Here is a 21,695-nt window from a genome sequence, read left to right on the forward strand (position 1 = left end):
CATTTCTAAATGAATGGTAATCCATAATAAATTCCTCCCTCTCATGATTAAAATTATTAATTATATATATAGATATATATTTTAGAAGTTAATTATTGGACCCCATTGGTGAGCAAGGAGTTGAATTGTAGTATAAAAATGGTGAGTGGCAATGGACGCGTGGTGATATAGAAGGGAGAGCATATTATTGGTTAGTACTGTTAACACGCTCCAAGAAATGGTGGTCCTTCAATTCATGCCTTGAAGAGAGGTTACACATTGGGACTTGGAAAGGGAAGCCCTGTTGTCAGTGTGTGTGTGTGTGTGTGTGAGAGAGAGAGAGAGAGCGTAGGATGAGGAGATGACGATATAGATGATGTGTGCGGTACTCTGTGTATAAAACTATATATATATATATATATAACACATACACAACAACAAGATGAGTGGAAGAGTGTCCAACCTCAATAGGTGTAGTGCCTGCGGTGTAGTGATGCGTGGGGGCGAGGTGGTGAGAAAGTCCGTCAGTCACCCTCGTGTCAGCTGGCGGGGAACCGTTTTAAATAAGGACAACACACTATTTTCCCTTTCCTATGTATTACAGTACTAGGGAGTATTATATATACATTGCTATGGAATTGGAATTTTTTTTTTTTTTTTTTTTTTCTTTTTTGGGAGTCTTGAAACTAAAATTAATAACATTTTTAAAAAATAACTAAAATTTTAATTATTTTGACAAATTTCATTATAAAATGCCAAAATAATTTTAATTTCTCATGTAGTTCTGATCTGAATAATATTTGATCACTTCTATAATAAAATTTGTCAATATTATTTGTTAATGTGACGATTGAAATTTATTTAAAACTCAATTTTACTTTAATAAAGCTTAAAAGGATAAATATTTTATATTAAAAATTAAGGTAATTTGCACTCACACTTCCTGAGATTATATCAGTAATTTATACTTTTATGTATTTGTTGACTAAGTCAAAGGTTAGAATAGTCATTTTCTCAAGTAGATAGGGTATATGAATACTTTTGAAACTTTATGAGAGTGTCGATGTAAACTAGTATGTTGACCGACCATACGTTGAGTGGTGTGGACCAAAAGTTCAGCAGGTGTGGGTGCAAATTAGCTTAAAAATTAATAAAAGTATAATGAGTATATTTGTCATTCCAAGCATTTCGTAATCTGACCACACTAACCGAGAGGTCAATGTTATTTTTAAAATCACACAAAAAGTCTTAAGCATTCAACATAAGTGTATATGGGGTTTGTTTGAACTTCTAATATATATATATATATATATATATATATATATATATATTATTTAATGTAAATGAAGTAGTACATTAAATTTATTTTTTGTTAATGAAATAGAGACATGAATGTTTATTTTTTTTAAAGCAGTACATTCATGAACAGAAATCTGGTTAAATATCATCTCTTTTATCCAAAAAAAAATGTGTATTATACTAATTCTCTTTTTTAAATGCGTGACGTCGGTCAAACGAATTCTCTTTTTTATTTTATTTTACCATATTTTTAAATTATTTTTAATTAGTGTAGCTGTATAAAATTTCAGTCCAATATGATGATTCGATCTGATAGATCAAACACTTTAAACACTTAATCAAGAAAGTATGCAAACTGTTACACAGAGTATTGAGAAAGAGATCAAGGAAGAACAAAGGCTAATTGCAATAAGAATCAGATGATTTTCTTCGGGTCTTGCCCTTTGTATTTATACTTATTACAGTCAGGATTCTTTGGGGTCGTTACGGACCGTTACATATATGGCTTTAAATTTTCATAATTGCATATCATTTATTTTCGGTCATTATTGCCAGCTGCATGTGGTTGCAACCAAAAAATGGGCTTGTTGGAGTGGATCTTAATCCTTAGGCCACTTCGGGTGTTGGGCCTTTTCCTACTGGACCTTTGTGCAATAGGCTTCTTCCATGGGCCGTGTATATGGTTGAGCCTCTTTGTTCTCTGCCGACATGTAGCGTTTTATGAGTGGTGGGAAAATTTTCCTCCACACTTTGCCTCAATTCCTTTTATGAATTTGACTCAGATATGGAATTGTAACTATCTTTGGAAGTTAAGCGGTTTTTGAATATTAATGTTCATCATTATCTTTTTTCGGAGATTGCATCTTTAGAGTTTCGTGCAACCGTTTTCCTCTTTACACATTCACCTTCTTTGTGTCTATATATATGTCGCATTGTCATTGTCGGGTTGTACACTAAGAAAGGTATTTGGCATCCGTGAAGTCCTTTCCTTACAGCGATATCATCCGTTTCACGAAAGTCAGTTTTCTTTACTCTCTATATCGTTTTTCTTTCCCGTTTGATTTCAAAGTTATGAGTCAAGGGAGCAGCAGTCGCACCTTGAGTGCTAGGGTTTCTGAATCCTAATCAGGAATGCCTGAAGTCAATATAAGTGGTCAGCGCTCTACTGAGGGTCCAATTGTTCTTCCCGCTGATGTAATGGATAGGAAAACTGTTTCCGTTCTTCAATTGAGGAGTAAAAATAAAATTCCCGAAGACGTTTCCCTTGATGAGTACCCTCACCACTTGAATTGCAGTACCGATGAGGGTCTTGAAGAGGGCGAGATGCTTTTCTCGGCTCATCACTTATCTATCTTCAGTTTTCTGTTGAATCCTTTCTACCTTCAGGTTTTCTTAATTCTAAATTTGGCCCCTTCTCAAATAAACCCTAATTTCTTTCATATCTTTTCATGTCTTTTGGCTTTGAATCGGGTCAAAGGGATGTCCCTGAATTTCACCGATCTTTTCTTCTGTTATTCGCTCAATAGGATTAGGGATGAAGAAGGTAGATATCACTTTCATACCCGCATGAACCGTGATTTATTCTCTAACCTTAATTATTCTGATAAGGAATGGAAAGAGAAAATTGTAAAGGTTGGGGGTCCCTGGCGCCCTATGTCTCTTCAGGAATTTCCCGTTCGGTCAAACTTTTATACCTCTTCTGTCCCTTTGATTGATGGTAATGGTGAGTCTTCTTGCTTTATTTGTGTAGTCAAGCTTTTTTATTTTATTTATGGTTGAATGGGTATGACAAGTGAGTTAAAGTAGAAAGGTTGTGAAATGGATTTTATAAAAGAATTGGATTTCGTGAGTCTGATGCTAACTTGACCTAGAAGGAGCGCGTGCCGATTATAGGACGTGTAACATTGTTTACTAGGCTCCCAAATGGTTGTCGTATTTGACATCAGGGATAGCTAATCAATCTCGCCTCGGTAAAATTAGTTAGCAGTTTTCGATTTGGATTGGGTCGGTTTGGGACCAAGGTCGGGATAGCTATGCATTATATTACATTTTCGTGCACGCTTATGAGAAATCGTATAAATGTTTGAATTGAATTATGATTTGGATTTCATAAAATCCCCAATGTATGATCCCGATTCTTCTTAATTTCTTTCGTGTGTTGTTTGACTCAAGAGAGTCTAAAGTTGGCGCCTTAGGCATCTCTTCCATTGAGCCTCTATGCTCACCCCTTCCTTTAATATTTTCAGAACATGGCAAGGATGTAGTGGACGACACAGTGTCTTGGGTATGGAGGAGGAAAAAATCATCTTTGTAATTTTTGTAAACAATGTTTAGCCATGCCAATTCTTTTTGTAAAGATGACATTATTCATTTATTTTATGGAAGGCATTGTAATTAAGACCTTAATGGCCTCTAACTTGTAAACTTATTCTTTTAGGATGGTATTTTGTATATATTTCGACATGTAAGTGATGAGGATGACAACTATGTTCATATTTCAAAGTTTTGGGATGATATGAAGTTTAATGATGTATTTTGAACCATTATAATGTATGGGTGTTATTTTGGAAGTGTATATATGTTTTTATGGTTGTTTTGGAGAGATTTTAAATTGTATGGAGGTGTCAATTGTCATAATTTTAATGTAGGAACCAACCAAGGTTTCTTTGGAGGTCCATGGCCACTTTCTGGGTTTTACTCGATCAATCAAGTCTTTTATACTTAGAAAAAAATTGAGAAAAACTTAAATTTCATGCTCTTTGTCCCACCATTCGAGTTTGAACTCAATCAATCGAGTTAGGCTCGATCGATTGAGCATTCTTGCTTGTTTAGTAATTGGTAACCCAAACTTTGAATAGCAATAACTCCCTCATTTTAAATCCAAATTGGATCATTATTGAGTCTAAACTTACCGGCTCGAATTCAGATTTCCAATGGTATCAACCCCATCCTCAAATTTCAAACACACCAAGAGTTATAACTATTTTATTGAAGATGTGTTAAAGAATCCTTCAAAACGATAATGATTAAATGTGGGAATCTATACCCATGGCCATTGGAAACTTATGGAATGGACTTTGTTGGTTAATATGATGTTAGAGAGTCCCATTTGACTACTTATAGTCAACTCTTTCACCATATTTAACTTGAAATGATCATCTTACCCTTGTGTGTCCTCAGGTCCAGGTAGGGACCCGAATAGCGATTCGGATCTTTGGATTTGGGTCATTATAGTGAACTTAGATGGTTAATGTGATGTTATAGAGACTTATTTAACTACTTATAGTCAACTATTTCTCATATTTACCTTTAAATGACCATTTTGCCCTTATGTGTCATCGGGTCCAAGTAGGGACCTGGATAGCGATTCGAACCTCCGGATTTGGGTCGTTACATATCACGAGAGCACACCATGCTCTTTGCTGCTATTTATTTCATTTGGCAAGAGAGAAATTCCAGAGCCATCAAGAATAGGACTGCATTCCCTCAGCATATCATTAAGTTAATCAAGAGTTGCATCAGGAGCAGGATTGCTTCTATGATTCTATCATATTGAAGAATGAGTCAGAGCTCAGAATATTTTGGACCACAAAGGACCTGAACCAACTCTTCCTGTAGAACTATTCTACTACAGATGTGCAATATTGAATAATTTTAGTTTAATTTTGGTGTTAGCACTAAGTGTACTCTTTGTTGTTTTATTTTAGTTTGGTATGTAGTGCATGTAGAGTGATACTTTGTTGTTATATTTTGGTTATGCCTTTTGGTTTGTTAAGTCCTAAGGACATCATGTATATTGTAAATTCTCTTATTATATATACAGTCATACCCTTCTAACCCAAAAAAAAATTGTTAACATTAATGGAGCAATTGATTTGCACTAAAAAGTTCTAAAATAACATTGTTTTAGTTAAGATTTAGTAAATTGTTATGTATGTCAATTGCTTTCGACATATAATGAAAATTTCAATACAAAATGAGATAGTCCATTATTAAAAGTATTTATATTAATGATCAATACCAAAATTGCATTAATAGGGATCATGTAATTTTTTTAAGGTTAATTTCAGTGACACCCCATAAGGTTTTGTCTAATATTACACTAAAACAACTTTCGAAAATTAGTATCACTCTTGCTGCAAACGTTTGTTCCGTTTTTCACTCATACCCCAACCGTCACCTCCAAACCTCTGACACCATGTAAAATGACTTAAATGCCCTTTAACTTTGTCAAAAAAAAATTCTTTAACCCAATTATAAATATACTAAAAGACTAAATTATTCCTAAATGTTTTGTAAGTTTACAATTATATATACATACTCATATATATATATATATATATATATATATATATATATATATATATATATATATTTACTGCTCTATGATGATAAGTAACGACAAATAGAATCCACTTTTTACTACCCCAAGCTTCCATAAGCATCCAACACTTGATTAAGATAAGAGCAAACTTACTTGGCTGCCGACCCTCAATACGCAAAAATCTCGTAAAAAAACACAGTGACCACCTCTTACACCACCACCAGTGGAATCGATAGCCGCCGCAACACCACCACAATGGCGGCAATACCATCCCCATCCTATAACCGCCACAGCCACCGCCACCTCACCCCACAATCACTTGCAGTAACCTCCACCACTATCACACCCAACAACTAACAGCGAAACCGCTACCAACTATCTACATATTCTCATATCCACTACCAGATCTCTGTCGGACGCACACCCATCAGCCCATTAATGACGCTAATCTTGTAATGTTTTCAATTTTTACCATTTTTCAATTTCTGATATTTTCTGATTTTTATGAGGGCATTTTCATCTTTTCACGTTTTAGGTGCAGGACACCGTGGGGTATGCAGGGTGTGTCTGAAAGTTGAGTGGGACATTTCATTGAGTTCAGGACTCTTGAAAATGCACCGGTTGCCATTTCGGCATTTTTCCGTTTCCGGACCGGAAAGTCTCGGGCGAGACCCGCTACCAAAATTGTTGTATACGAGAGTTGTGTCTCAGATTATTTGAATATCATGCATTATTATTTTTGTGTCTAAGTAAATTGTTTAATGCTATTTGTGGTTGTGTTATAGGTGGAGCATATGTATATATAATTTTGTAGTGAATAATTTAAAGCAAAAAAATATTTATATTTTTTGGGGCCCTCCACTAACACATTTAGGGGTCAAGAGACCACATTTGGCCTCATTTTTCTTCTTTTTCCCATAAGCTCTCCCTTTGTTCTTCTCTTTCACATTTTTCTTTTTTCTTTTCTTCACATATTCAATCCTTGATTTGTTCCTCGATTTTGAGAATTTTTGGGTGCCGTTTGCAGCGAAACGGAAAGCACGACGAGATCTACAAGTGGGTGTAAGCAATTTCAGCATTTGTGCATCCTAGGATTTCAAGTTTTGAGACCCATTTTGAGGGTTTTTCTACAATTCGAGGCAGGGGTGTTCTAATACATAAATTCTTGTGCTTTTGTAAGTTTTCTTGTTTAATTTGATGTTACGCATGCTCAATTTGTATAATCTCTTGCAAAACTAGTTTAAATGTCGGTTATGGAACACATGACTACTTGTTACTTGTTGTGTAGTGATTATATTTACTTATGTGAAGTAAAACTTTGTGTTTTAAATACTTACCATGTTAAATTGATATTGATTGAAAACACGAGTTATGTGTTTTGAAAAAAAAAAATTATGTTGGATAGTATGTGTGAAAATTTTATTGTTGAATTGATGATTTGAGATATGGAACATTCTTGCATCCATTGGGAAGAGAAATGGGAAAAGTGTTTTCAAAACAAAGGAAATTAAATTTTGAGAAAATGTTTTCTAAAAGCGTTTGCGAAAACTCAGACACCTAGGAGGCGCCTAGTGGTCCGTGATGTTAGTGTGTAGAGGGTGATTAGAGAGAGAATCTAGTGTGTTGAGCTACCTAGAAGATGCCATAGAGGTGTCATGTGGTCAGGAAAAAACTAGCCAACCCCTCCCTCATGACCCCTTGGAGGTGCCTTGGGTCGGATTACACTAACGGTTTGGATGTTGAAATGGAAATGTTTCAGAAATGGAGAGCGACATGAGCATGGCATTGCATTTTATTGGCATACATGGCGTGATTGTGACTTAGATGGTATATGTGTTTATATTAGATGTTGTGGTTATGGTATACATTCCCGGTATAGTATGATCTCGTTCTCTTATTTTCTATTATAAACGTAGATTCACGGGGTCATAAGAAGTGTGTTTTAGACACTTCATACTGAACTTATGCCCACCTTTTTATTATTAACATTTTTTCGGATACGCAAAGGAAGTGGCGGATGACGATCCACCACAAGTTTAGACGAGATTAGAGACCTATTTTATTTTTGCTATCTTTTGTAATAGAACTCTAATATTTTGTAAATGTAATCATTTTGGGAATGTGATGTAATAATTGTATTGTGCGTTGGGACATGATAGGTTAGTTTTAAGCCCCAGTGAGGCCATTGCATTTTTATGTATTTCAACAGGTTGTAGAGGTACTTTTTCTGCGAATGTCATGCCGAAATTTTATATATTTTATTATTATTATTTTGGTATCTTTTTGAGTCGTTATAAATTTGGTATCAGAGTAATAGTTCGAATACCATTAGGACGTCTGGTAGAGGCCTACTTGGGATTGCATGGGGAAGTTGAATTGCATAATTATGTGCTATGTGTTAAAGTATTTAAATGTTTGAGAAGCATGCCTACTTGTTTACTTTATTTGCTTATATGATCACATGTTTACGTGTTTACAATTTTGAAAGGATGCCTATTTGCTAATTGCTTACGTGATTAAATGCAAAAAATTGTGTTACATGACCATGCATGTGAAGTAGTTATATAATCCAACTATGTAAATGAAATGTGAATATATTTAAAAGCATGTTATACATGATAACATGGCAAGTTGTGATTACGGATTGTGCAAGTATGTATTATACGAAATGATGATAAGGATGGAATGAATGTTTAATTTCACATAATAATTTAATGGATTTATTGTTTAAAACTTATGTGATAGGACACGGTCGTATCAAGGTTTATGTTTCGGTTATTATGTATATAAATATATGAGTATGTCTTGTGTATATATACCTATATTCTTATGTGTTTATGTGATCGAGCATATGATGGTTGTGTGAGTTTTGACCTGAGTAGACGAGGAGCTCGGTTACTCTAGAATTGTTGGAAGCTAGTTCTTATTGAACGAATTACTTGGTCTTTTAGCTCGTGGACTGAGCCATCCAGAGTGGGGTCCTCCTGATTTTCTTGTTGCATTTATGCGGTTCTTAGAGCACGACTTTAGAACGGGTTCATATTTTATGGTATAGTGTCTTTGTTGTGTGTGAGTTTCATGCATCGGTGAATGGGTTCCTGTGACCGTGGAGGTCAAGTGTACGAGTAAGGGTTTTGAGGGAGAAAGGTATGACTTTAAGAGGTTAGGGTTTGTGACTTAGGTCACGGTTTAGTATTGAGGTTCTTTTAAAACCGATTGTGGTAAGTGTGACAGAGGTTGTTTGAGTCACGAATGTAGTTTGTAGATTATTGATGTGTATCGCCGGTGTTCTGGTATTGTCTAAGGGAGTGTATTGGTTACGGTTGGTTGAGAGGTGATTTCCATTCCGGGAAACTACAGGAGTGTATCGTGGGTAATCGACTCTCGGTAAGCCAATTGCATGGCTCGTTTGATGAGCGGGGTTTTGGGTTAGCACGGTTGTCTAGAGAGTCTCGAGGTGAGGTACAGTGGTCAGTTTTAGCTGTGTAGTCCAAGGTTGCATGGTAAGGCTAGTAGTATAGGGTCATTGAAGTGTTAGTTGTTTGACGATCCGAAGAAGTAGACTAATGATTAGAATGATTGGGACGAGGGTGATCTCGTAGGTCTAGTTGGTAGCCCCATTCGACTTTTGTTGGGGCCAAGGGTGTTCTGAAGAATGGTGAAGAGGGGAGGTAGTGATGTTGAACCTAGGGTATAAAGTTTTCTTGTTTATGTGCGTACATTGCTTAGAAAGAGTGGTTTAAGTAGCCGGTTAAGCATTAATGATGGATTGCATCATTGGTGGTTTTGAGGTGACAGTTGAGTGTTGAGTATTCTGTTTTTTTTTTTTTTTAAAAGATTTATCGACATCACATTACCGTATGGAGGTTCTTTCTAGTGGTAAATAGTGGTCGTTGTGGGGAGTATCGAGAATGGTGTTTATTCTATTGTTATGATGGTGTTATCTTAAGGATGTTGGAAGAATAATTGTTTGGTAGTGGTTTGATGGTCCAGTGGAATGATAAGTTTGAATTGTTAATTTGGATGAGTGACAATGAAGGTGTTATGGTGTGATGATAAGCAGAACAGTTTAAGGTATGATTCGAATGTGGTTCGGGGATTATAAGTTGTTTGTTGTATGTTGTTAGGTAAGTGATGGGATTGTGCGCCAATTGAGGCAATTGTGGTCAGCTAAGTCTTTAGAACCAGAGAGAGATGTTACAATGTAGGCATCTTTTTCTTTTGAAGAGCCATTGGTTTTTGTGACTGAGGTTACGGGTCTTGTGCGCATGGTGATCGAGGCAGTGTCGCCTGGGTAAGTAGAGATAAAGTGGATGGTAAAGTGTCATTTTATGGCGTAGAGGTTATCAGTTGGGAGTAATTGATTCTAGGTAGAACGGGACGTGGTGTCAGAAGGGCTATGATTGTTTCTAGTATTAGTGTGTCATGAGTGTCGGTGCTCTTACCTGATTGATTTTGGTTAGCAAGGGTATCGCGGTGTATCGTATGCGAGGTTTCTCTGTTGACAGTGTATGACAGCTCATTAATGGCGAGGTCGCCTAGAATTACGTTCGTAGTCCCATATGTGTTTCCAGTTGGTTCTTCTCCTTGTGTGTAAGGAGTTCATTTCATCTCAGGTGAGATTGGGTATCCACAGTTAGACGATTAATGAGTAGCATGTGATAGGGTATCGGGTGCATTTAGGTGTGAGTTGTCAGTCTCTTGTGAGAGCGGGATTCATTACCCTTTCCATTTGTTCTAGTCCTGGCAAGGACGTCATTTATCGCGAGACTTGTTCTTCATCTAGGAGTTGTGCGCATCCGTAGGCAGACGGATTTACGAATGGTTTGTTACGCTGTTAGAGTTTATCGATTGAGGTCTTGATTGAAGTGGTCGACTCACTCCCACGGAGGGAGGTGGAGTCTTTGGTTTTTGTTGTGTTTGTTTTGAGAGTGGTTTTGACTAATGTGAGGCACGGGTTGCCGAATATGGGTTGTGTTTTCAATGTTTAGTACTAGGGGTGATAGCTAGGAAATGTGTCGTGAATCGCAGCTCGAGGATAATTAGGTGATGTGATGTAACTCATGTATTTAGATGTTTTTAGAGGTGATTGATTCTAGCAGTGTCTTGAGGACAAGTGTTGATATTGTTTGAATGTTTTGCAACTAGAGTGTGTTTATGGGATTTTGTTGAAGAACTGTAGGAATGATTGACCTTGGTTTTGAGGTTTTAGGCATGAGATTATCGCATTGTGTGTGTTTTGATGGGGTAGGAATTGAATCGAATAAGGTTATGCGGAAATTAGGGATCTTTAGTGCTGGTCGATAATTGTAACGTTTGGTGTCGTGTTTTTTTTAACTTGTTATGATGGTGTGATCGAGGAATGATTGTCGTGTTGCTTTTAGCATGTTAATATGTGACTGTATAGTTGTTGAGGTTATGTGGAACAATGGGTGGATAGTGAGTGGATCTCTTGGTTGTTTTGTGAACTGTATGGGCGTGTGTTTGAGGTTTGGACCTGAGGACAGGGACGACATCTGTGTTGAGACCGGATCGAGGATGAGAATTGTCTGGCCAACCATTTCTCCTAAATCAATCCCTCTTTAGCACGATGTCAGGTCAAAGGTCAATAGTCGTTTCGAGTTGTTACGAATAGCAATAGAATAGTTTTAGGCATTGCATCGGTATAATGGTGTGGATTCAGGAAGTTGTCTCGGGTGACGAGGGGTGTTAGATGGTACTAAGTGTTTGATAAAAGGTTAGCAGTGCGATCATTAATTATTGAGGATCTTATTTTGAGGATTTGTGACCTGGGTGCAGGATAATTTGTTTTATTGTTTTGGTGACTAATGATTGTATAGTTGTTGGAAGATTCAATATTTAGCTATCTTGAGGTTGTTAAGTGTAATGATTGATGAGTGGTGTGGTTGGTGGTCGTTGTATGATTATGTAGTGGTGTAACCGTGTGTTGGATGGCAAGTGTTGGTCTGACTGAAAAGTGTAGATCTGAGTTCAAGCTAGATTGTGTGATGGATAGGGTTCCTTGTTTAGGATTTTGTGTGTCCTTTAAAAGATGGGCTGAGATAGGATATTATTATGTTCAGGGGTCATGTGACCGTTTTTCTTTCGACTTCGAAGCCTTGTGTAGCAGTGTGGAAGAGACCAGTATTGGTTTTAAGTCGAGCGTAGAATCCAACGAGTTTTGTGTATGATGTTATGAGTGATGTTGTGAGTACCCTCATAGAGTGGTGAACATTGGGTTTTTCTGACGACAATGTGTGATTGCCTATTGGCATCGGGTGTCAAAGGTAACAAGGTTGTTGAATTCTTAGCTCTGCGGTTTGGTCAGGTGTTTATCAGGAAGGTGTGTGGCTTTGGACCTCCTTCTTTAAGGAGGGTAAATTTTGAGGATGAAAGTTTTTTAAGGAGGGTAGGATGTAATGTTTCCAATTTTTACTATTTTTCAATTTCTGGAATTTTCTGATTTTTATGAGGGCATTTTCGTCTTTTCACGTTTTGGGTGGCGAACACCGTGAGGTATGTCAGGTGTGTCGGACAGTTGAGTGGGACATTTCCTTGAGTTCAGGACTCTTGAAAATGCACCGGTTGTCATTTCGGCATTTTTTCGTTTTCGGACCGGAAAGTCCCGAGCGAGACCCACTACCGAAATTGTCGTGTACGGGAGTTGTGTCCCGGATTATTTGAATACTATGCATTGTTATTTTTGTGCCTAAGTAAATTGTTTAATGCTATTTATGGTTGTGTTATAAGTGGAGCATATGTATATATAATTTTTTGGTGAATAATTTAAAGCAAAAGGATATTTATATTTTTAGGGGCCCACCACTAATACATTTAATGGCCAAGAGACCACATTTGGCCTCATTTTTCTTCTCTTTCCCATAAGTTCTCCCTTTTTTCTTCTTTTTCTCATTTCTCTTTTTTCTTTTCTTCACATATTCAATCCTTGATTTCTTCTTCAATTTTGAAAATTTTTGGGTGTTGTTTGCAGCAAAACGGAGAGCGCGGCAAGATCTACAAGTGGGTGTAAGCAATTTCAGCATTTGTGCATCCTAGGATTTCGAATTTTGAGAACCATTTTAAGGGTTTTTCTACAATTTGAGGTAGGGGTGTTCTAATACATAAATTCTTGTGTTTTATGAGTTTTCTTATTTAATTTGATGTTAAGCATGCTCAATTTGTATAATCGCTTGCAAAACTAGTTTAAATGTCGGTTATGGAATACATGACTACTTGTTACTTGTTGTGTAGTGATTATATATACTTATGTGAAGTTAAACTTTGTGTTTTAAATGTTTACCATGTTAAATTGATGTTGATTGAAAACATAAGTTATGTGTTTTGAAAAAAAAAAAAAAAAAAATTAAGTTGGATAGTATGTGTGAAAATTTTATTGTTGAATTGATGATTTGAGACATGGAGCATTCTTGCATCCATTGGAAAGAGAAATGGGAAAAGTGTTTTCAAAACAAAGGAAATTAAATTTTGGGAAAATGTTTTCTAAAAGCGTTTGCGAAAACCCGGACGCCTAAGAGGCGCCTAGTGGTCCGTGGTGTTAGTGTGTAGAGGGGGATTAGAGAGAGACTCTAGTGTGGTTGAGTTACCCTGACGATGCTATGGAAGTGTCATGTGGTCGGGGAAAAACTAGCCAACTCCTCCCTCATGACGCCTTGGAGGTGCCTTGGGTCGGATTACACTAACGGTTTGGATGTTGAAACGGAAATGTTTCGGAAATGGGGAGCGACATGAGTATGGCATTGCACTTCATTGGCATACATAGCATGATTGTAACTTAGATGGTATAAGTGTTTATATTGGATGTTGTGGTTATGGTATACATCCCGGTATAATATGATCTCGTTCTCTTATTTTCTATTCTATACGTGGATTCACGGGGTCATAAGAAGTGTGTCTTAGACACTTCCTACTGAGCTTATGCTCGCTCCTTTATTAGTAACATTTTTTAGGACACGGAAGGGAAGTGGCGGACAACGATCTATCACAAGTTTAGACGAGATTAGAGACCTATTTTATTTTTGCTATCTTTTGTAATAGAACTTTAATATTTTGTAAATGTAATCATTTTTGGAATGTGATGTAATAATTGTATTGTGCATTGGGACAGGATAGGTTAGTTTTAAGGCCAGTGAGACCATTGCATTTTTATGTATTTCAACAGGTTGTAGAGGGACTTTTTCTGCAGTGGTCATGCTGAAGTTTTATATATTTTATTATTGTTATTTTGGTATCTTTTTGGTTCGTTATAAATCTGTTGAGAACAGGTGGTGTGATTTGTTGTTCTGATGGATTATTATGTCTGGAGGTGGAAGACATTATAGTTAAGGAAGAGTTGAAAATGGAAACAGGGTATCTCATTCTCTTTCTGGTTGTTCTTGTTGGATTTTTGAGAGGTGGAAGTTTGGCGCGTGTTGATGTTACAGAGAATGGAACAAACCCTAAATGAAAAATTAGGGTTTATGAATTCAATCGATGAAGAGAGCAAATTAGGGTTTGAACAAATTTGGGTTTGGTTAATAAACTTGGTGGTTGGAAAACTCAAAATTGGCGTTAACGACGAAGTACTTCGACACCGTGTTCTTCATTAGGTGAAGAAATCCAAAGGCAATGACCAAAATTGCGATGACAAATTAAAGAAACCAATTGAGATGCCATAGGAAATCCAGAGACATGCATCTACGACTCCGCTTGGATTCCAGATTGAAATTTCTAGGAATTTTCATCGATGAATTGAACTGAACCGCCAGAGAAACACCATAAGCCATACGCATATGTATATGTGTATATATATAGATGAATATATATATATATATATATATATATATATAGGACTCTATTTTCTCTCTACTTTCTCACTACATTCAACAAATAAGGAAAATTCATGTATAACCTTCCAAGTTTTGCCTATTTTTCTTTTTCTTTCCAAATCCTTCATAGCAAAGGAAAAGTAAAAGAACTATTTATGGAAATAATAATAATAACTAAAATAAAAAAAATAAAAGTCATTGGTGATGAAGGGCGACCACTAGTGAATTTGGCAGTGGAGATGAAAGAAGAGGTAGATTAGTTAAAAAGTTAATTGATATCGCAATGGTTGTATGGTGGTGAGAGGTGGCCGGCGCTAGTGTGTGAGTGAGGGTGAAGGTGATGGATGTAATTTCGTCCTTATACAAATTTAATGTTTTAAATTAAAAGGTATTAAAAAATGAGGGTAAAAATGTCATTCGACACCCATTTTGACAGTATTAGTGATGCAAAAGTGATTTGGGGTGTGAGTAATAATATTTTTTGAAAGGTATTTCAAGGTGATATTTGGAGAAATTTGAGAGTGTCAGTGAAATTAACCCATTCTTTTATGTTCAAACAATAATAAGCTAATACTATATTCGATTAAATGTAAGTTAAATCATTTTTATAGAACAGTTTAAATATGTTATAATATATTATTTTTGTGTAATTAATTATTTTCAGCAATGTATAAAAAAATGGTAAATTACACTCATCGTCATACAATCGAGATGATTTATATATAGGTATGTCTTTTGATTCAAAAATTACAATTGACAACCGAGAACATTTTTGGTGCATGGCACTGACACCAAGTGTTGTCTTATGTTTTTTTTCCCTCAATGTTTTTTTTAGTTGATCAGAAGTTAGATTAAATTAAAAAAATAAAAAATAAAAATTGAAGGGAAATTTATATTTGGAACTTAATTTTGCTTAAAAAAAAAATAAGCATATTTCATTCTTTGCTCGTAATAACAACTAATGTACAATGAATCTTTAATAAAGCACCAACATTAGAGAAGGTCAGTGTAGTTTTTCAATTGACATGGGAAGTTCATATAATTATATGATATTTAAAGAGAGGAGAGCAATTTACCTTAAGATAAAAATACTAGAGTAAATTTCATTTACCTCTCATGAGATTTGTCAATATCTCATATAGATGTTCTTTATATTCTCTGTAATCTCACTTACCTCTCCTGTACTCCCACTTAACTCTCATGTCACTCTATGTCAGTGACCAAAAGGTCAAATTTGTCCTTCTAATGCATGTCTACACTACAAGAGAGATAAGTGGGATTATTAAACATAAAGGAGTTCTCAGTGAAATATTGACAACCCTCAGGAAAAGTAAGGGGAATTTATCCTAAATACTATGAGTAAATGTGTGTTTGAGAGAGAGAGAGAGAGAGAGAGAGAGAGAGAGTGTGTGTGTGTGTGTGTGTGGGGGGGGGGGGGGGGGGGGCGGGGTGAACCAAAGCCCCACACAATATATATACAGACAGCTGAGTTTAGAATTGAAATCAATATTCTGAAAAGAAAAAATCAAGTATAGGCAAATTGTAAATAAAAAATGAATGAAAAGAAAAATCTCTAATAATACAACAATAATTTATAAATATTTTCACAACTAATTGGATAAGTGAATTTTCACTCTCCTTATCAACAAGCCTTTTGGCAAAATAGGACCTGTCAATGATAGGGCCACAAAAACTGCTACACGTAGGCAGTTATATGATCAAATGGCGTATACATTTGTTAGCTAAAGAAGTCTAGAAAATAAAGAATGAACTAATTGGATAAGTGAATTTTCACTCTCCTTCTCAACAAGCCTTTTGGCAAAATAGGAACCGTCAATGATAGGGCCACAAAAACTGCTACACGTAGGTAGTTATATGATCACATGGCGTGTATATTTGTTAGCTAAAGAAGTCTAGAAAATAAAGAATGAATTCATTAATAATTTAATATTAAAAATAATTTATGTAAGTAATTATTCATTAAAATGTACAAAATCTATCAATATATAAAAATTCTATACATATATAGAAGTGTGTGTGTGTATACAGTATACGCTAAGTAAGAGAGTGGTTGTATTTATAAACAGGCCCAAAGGCAAAAAAACAAGTTTTGCGGGGCATTCCATAACATTTTGATCATGTACTATATGATACAACAAGATAGATATATATATCATGTCACATTATTATGTGACATCGTGCCGTTTGGTTCACTCTCGGTTTGGTAACAGTTTCATCTTACAGAAGATTCTTTTGCTTGTGTTATTTGTGACTCTGCAGCACAGGAAGGGAGGAGAGAGAGAGGAAAAGGGGACAAGGATGGTGACAAAACGAGAAAAAGTTTGGGGGGTCAGGCTTTGAATTCCATTTCCGTGCTTTTGTGCAGCTTTTTTTTTTTTTTTTTTTTGCATTTTGTTTTTCTTCATATGATATATATATATGTGTGTGTTTGTGTGTGTGTGTGTGTGTGTGTGTGTAAAGATTGAATTATCTGAGAATCACATCAAACCCTACCTGGATCTGCTACCACTGCAAAATGGACCCCTTCCTACTCCACCAAGCTGGCATTTAAACCACTCCTAAGCTTACTGTCAGACACCTCAATATATCACATTGCCACGTTATTTTCATTGTACCAAATTCTGCCCCTACAAAAATGATCTTATAAAATAATTTTTAAAATTTTGAGAAGATATATTCTTTAAAATTGTGTCTTTAAAAGATAATTAATTATTTAAATTTCCAAGCTTCTGTCAAATTTTATTATTTTTTTTAAGAGAATAAATAGTGTTATAAGAGAAATAGGACCAAACAATGTAAAAGATGTGAATGCATTTAACATCATATATTTCAGTATTTCAGCAATGTCATTTCAAATTTGTCAGGAAGCTCATCAAAAATAGGTATAGGTTTCCACTTCCTCAAACAACTTCCATAATTGCAAAAGCCATTAGAAATTTTTTTTAAACATGTTGTAAATTTAAATCATCTGTTTTAATTTTTATTTATTTATTTGTAGTTTCTACAAAAATAGGTCCTGACTTTTTAGGAGTGTGAAGGTTGGAAGTTGGGCTCCAAAAAATAACAGGTAGCAGCTCAATCACTAGGCCAAGCGTTCACCATCCTAAACTAACTTGATACGCGCTGTTTAAGGACAATTGCAAGTATTTAAAAGATTAAAAAAATAAAAAATAAAAATAAATTGAAGCAATTATGATGGTCTTTTGTGAGGAAAGAAGAATTTTTATAAGGTATAAAAGTGAAAAAGTTGACTTAAAATTTCTCTTCTTAACACCATTGATGATGATGGTCTTTTATTTAGGTTTGGTCCTTTATTTTGATGGGGAATTAGTTTTTAATGACCAAACCTAAATAGAATTACTTTTAGTAACCCTAAAGCTAATAGAAGATGAATAGTTATCAAATTTAAAACTTAATAAGTAAGGAGAGAGAAGGATGACCCCAAAGAGTTTCAAGGGACAAACTCGCATTCTTAAAATAATTTTACAGTATTTAATAAAAAAATTTAGTATTTTTTTACCAAACTACCCTCAATTGGTCACTTATTAGTATTGAATATTTCAATTCGGTTCTTTTCTTGAATTTAGAGTCACTTTGGGTGTGTTCGGTTGCATGAAATTGGAATTGATGAAATTTAAGAAAAATTTGATTCAATTCTCTTTAATTGTTTTTTTTTTCACATTCAAATTTCAATTCCAATACTTCAATTCCATCAAAATCTAAGTTTGTCATTTTGATATTTTAAAAACTTGCCTTCAAAATGCGGAAATAATAGAAAATCTTTTAATTAAATAGTTGATAAATAATTACAAACACAAGTGCATAAACTGTTACCCAAAAAAATAAAAAAAACACAACTGCCAAAATGACTATTCATACAGGATAAAAAAGTAGTAACAAACAGAATGCTGATGTGCATTCCTTTTTTCCTAATTATACCTTTTCTTTTCCATTTAAATCTACATTTCACTTATTTAATATACAATTGAATTATTATTATTATTATTATTATTATTTTTTTATTTTTTTATTTTTTTTTTTGGGGGTAAGGAAAAACCTTTCCAACCAGATGCCCTTTGAACACGTGGCTACAACGTGTATCTCAAATATCTGGAATCAAAATAAAAGTGACTATTGTAAATTCTTATTTTTGTTACATTTATTTTGTATATCCTTCCTTCATTGTGGTTTAAGGTTGTTGCTAAAATAATAAATACTAAAAGTTGTGCAGATGAGTATGATTTTAGAATCTATGCCATTAAATATTAGTAAATTGCTTTTACAAACAAAATTAATTAAGCCAGTGTACTTGAAACAATAATAATAATATTACAGCCAAAAACTAAAATCTCAACTTTAAAACCATACCTGATTATGTTGTACATCTCTGAGTGACACTGTAGCTGCTGTCTAAAGACAAAATGGAAATAAAGTCGTTCTCTATTTTAAAAAGTACAGTTAATGGTTATTAGAGAATAATGTTAGACCACAATTATTTTCCCCATAATTTCTTTTTTGTTAGGGCTAATTTCATAAAACCCCAATCATTTTCAAATTTTGATCATAAATTTCCAACCTATTTTAGAAAATCTCTTACACTTTAAAAATTGATCAAATTGCCCCCGTGTCTGACCCGTTAACAGGGTTGTAAAATGACAGATTTGTTCTTACTTTTTAATGTTAAATTAAAAATTATTATTTTTAAATTACAAAAATACCATTTTCTTACTATTCATCTTCTTTATTTTTATTGTCGCCGGTAGGAAAAAGGTCAGCTGGTTACTACCGGAGTCTTTACTCAGGCGTTAAGTCACCGGTCTGAACAGAAAATTGGTTGCAGCACAATGCAGCGACCTGGAACCATGAATTGACCCAAATCACGCCAATCACGGACAAAATTCACAAATCACACAAATCACAAACAAAATTCAAAATAAATAATCATGGGTTTACGAAATCTTCGGTCGCAAGAAGACACATAGTAATACTTCAGTGTCGATCACGAGCGCTCTTCACCAATCCTCTCAATCGTCGTTGATGACGTCGAACTCCATCTTTCGTGCCCAGATCGAGGAAGAGCTGACACAAGTGTTCAATAAATTCAATGTAAACGACGACGGCAAGATCTCGTTGTTGGAGCTTAGCGCAATAATGGGAGCTCGGCGCAATAATTGGCAACTTGGGCAACGACACCACTATGGAGGAGTTGCACATGATGATCCGGAAGGTGGACGCTGACGGAGATGGGTTCGTCTACCTGAACTAGTTCCTCGAGCTGAACATGAAGGACATCGACTCCAGCGAGGTGCTGGAGAATCTGAAGGAGGTTTTCTCGGTGTTCAACATGGACAAAAACGGGTCGATCTCGGCAGAGAAGTCGCAGAACATGATGAAGAACATCGGCGATGTTCATAAAACCCCATCACTCGCTGATGGTGTGGTCTTTGGCAAAGACCACACCCTCCACTACAATTCCCTTGAACAATCACCAATTGTCAAAGCCAATTTGTTTGAAAACCCTAGACAAGTACTTGCTGAAAACCCTAACTCAGTTTGGATTCAGTCAACAATCTCACTAGCAACAAACCCAAATACACAAGTGAGAGTTTTAGAGAGAGAATTGAAGAAGAAGACTTAAGGGATATTTTTGTAATTTTAAAAATAATTTTTAATTTAACATTAAATAGTAAGGTCAAAATTTTCATTTTACATCCCGGTTAACAGACCGGATACTAACATTTGATCAATTTTTAAAGCGTTGTGGGTTTATGATCAAATTTAAAGTAGTGGGGTTTTATGGAATTAGCCATTTTTGTTATAGTGTGGAAGAGATTTTTTTTTTGTTGGATTATGTATTATGAAAAAGTTGAACTCTTATTTAATTTCCTTTTTATTGTTTTTATTTTTTTTTTAACAAACTTTTCTCAAATAGAAGCCAAACACCCTTAGGCTTCGTTTGGATTGGGGGATTTGGAGGGATAAGTGAGGGAAATGATAGGAAAGGATAAGGTTGACTGGGTTTGAATAGGTTAAAATGAGATAAAGGAAATTCTAGGGAATGATAGGGAGGGGTGGCTCATTATCCCTCCAAATATGAGGAGATAACAAAGCAAATAATAGTATTTAAGTAATATTTTCATAATTTCAAAATTGTCCTCAACATTTAAAAAGATATGATAATAATTTGATTTTTATCATTTCTTTTATTTTCTCTCCTCAATCTTATTCAAATAAGAATACTTGTATTTCTTTTCTTTCCTATCTGTCCAAACATGCATAAAGCTTATTATTATCCTATCATTTCCTTTTTTTTCTCTCATAAATAATACTATCATTTCCTTTCTTTTCTATCTTGCGTATCCAGATGGAGCCAAGAGAAACAGACTTATTTTTTCCCCTTTACCCTCAAGTCCATAATTGTTCATGTAACTAGGGGTAGCAATATTTGACACGACCCGAATACGATACGGGATAAGTGGGTTTGAATTTGGATTTAGCTTAATCATATTCGTATCATAACCATATCGACCTGAATTAACACGATAATTAAACATGTCGTCGTGTTTGTGTTTGACCTGTCAATCCATTTAAATAAACGTATCAGATAAACGTATCGTGTTCGTATAAAAAATGACTCAAACGTGTCATTTCGTATCATATCAAGTCTTGACCCATATATTAAACAGGTTACACATGTCGTGTTAAACGTGTCACCCGTATAATAATCGTGTCATATTCGTATTAGAATTTCTTAACACGAATAATAATCATGTCGGTGCAAGTCTAACACATATAACAAAATACATATACTCTAACAGGAGACAAACACGAATCGCGATCCAAACACATTTGTGTTACCAGTCTTATATTTATTTTACCCGTAGGTAATATGTGCACCAGTATGCATACACATTTTACAAAGTACAAATAAATATTGTCATATCATCCCTTAAGTTGTGTGTGTGTCTGTGTAACTAGTTGGGATGTAGACAGGCAAGCTATCCTGACAGGGTTCCAGAATGGGCCACAAATGGCCCCCTACTTTGTAGAGCTTTAATTCCGACAAATATTTGGCCCATTTGGGCCAGTCCTCGGTTTTGATCTTATCGCTTATCCAATCCATTGCCAGGTAGCTCTGGGCCCAGTACTTTTATATTGCTTTGAGCACTTCACTTCATAGGCTCATCATTCCCTAAGCAATTCTGTGCAGTTTCATATCATCTATGAAAATGAGGCTATATATATGA

Source organism: Cornus florida, unplaced genomic scaffold, assembly GCF_030987335.1.
Source record: "Cornus florida cultivar Cherokee Brave unplaced genomic scaffold, ASM3098733v1 CherokeeBrave_3.0.0_Hap2_Chr10, whole genome shotgun sequence".
NCBI classification, from domain to species: Eukaryota; Viridiplantae; Streptophyta; class Magnoliopsida; order Cornales; family Cornaceae; genus Cornus; species Cornus florida.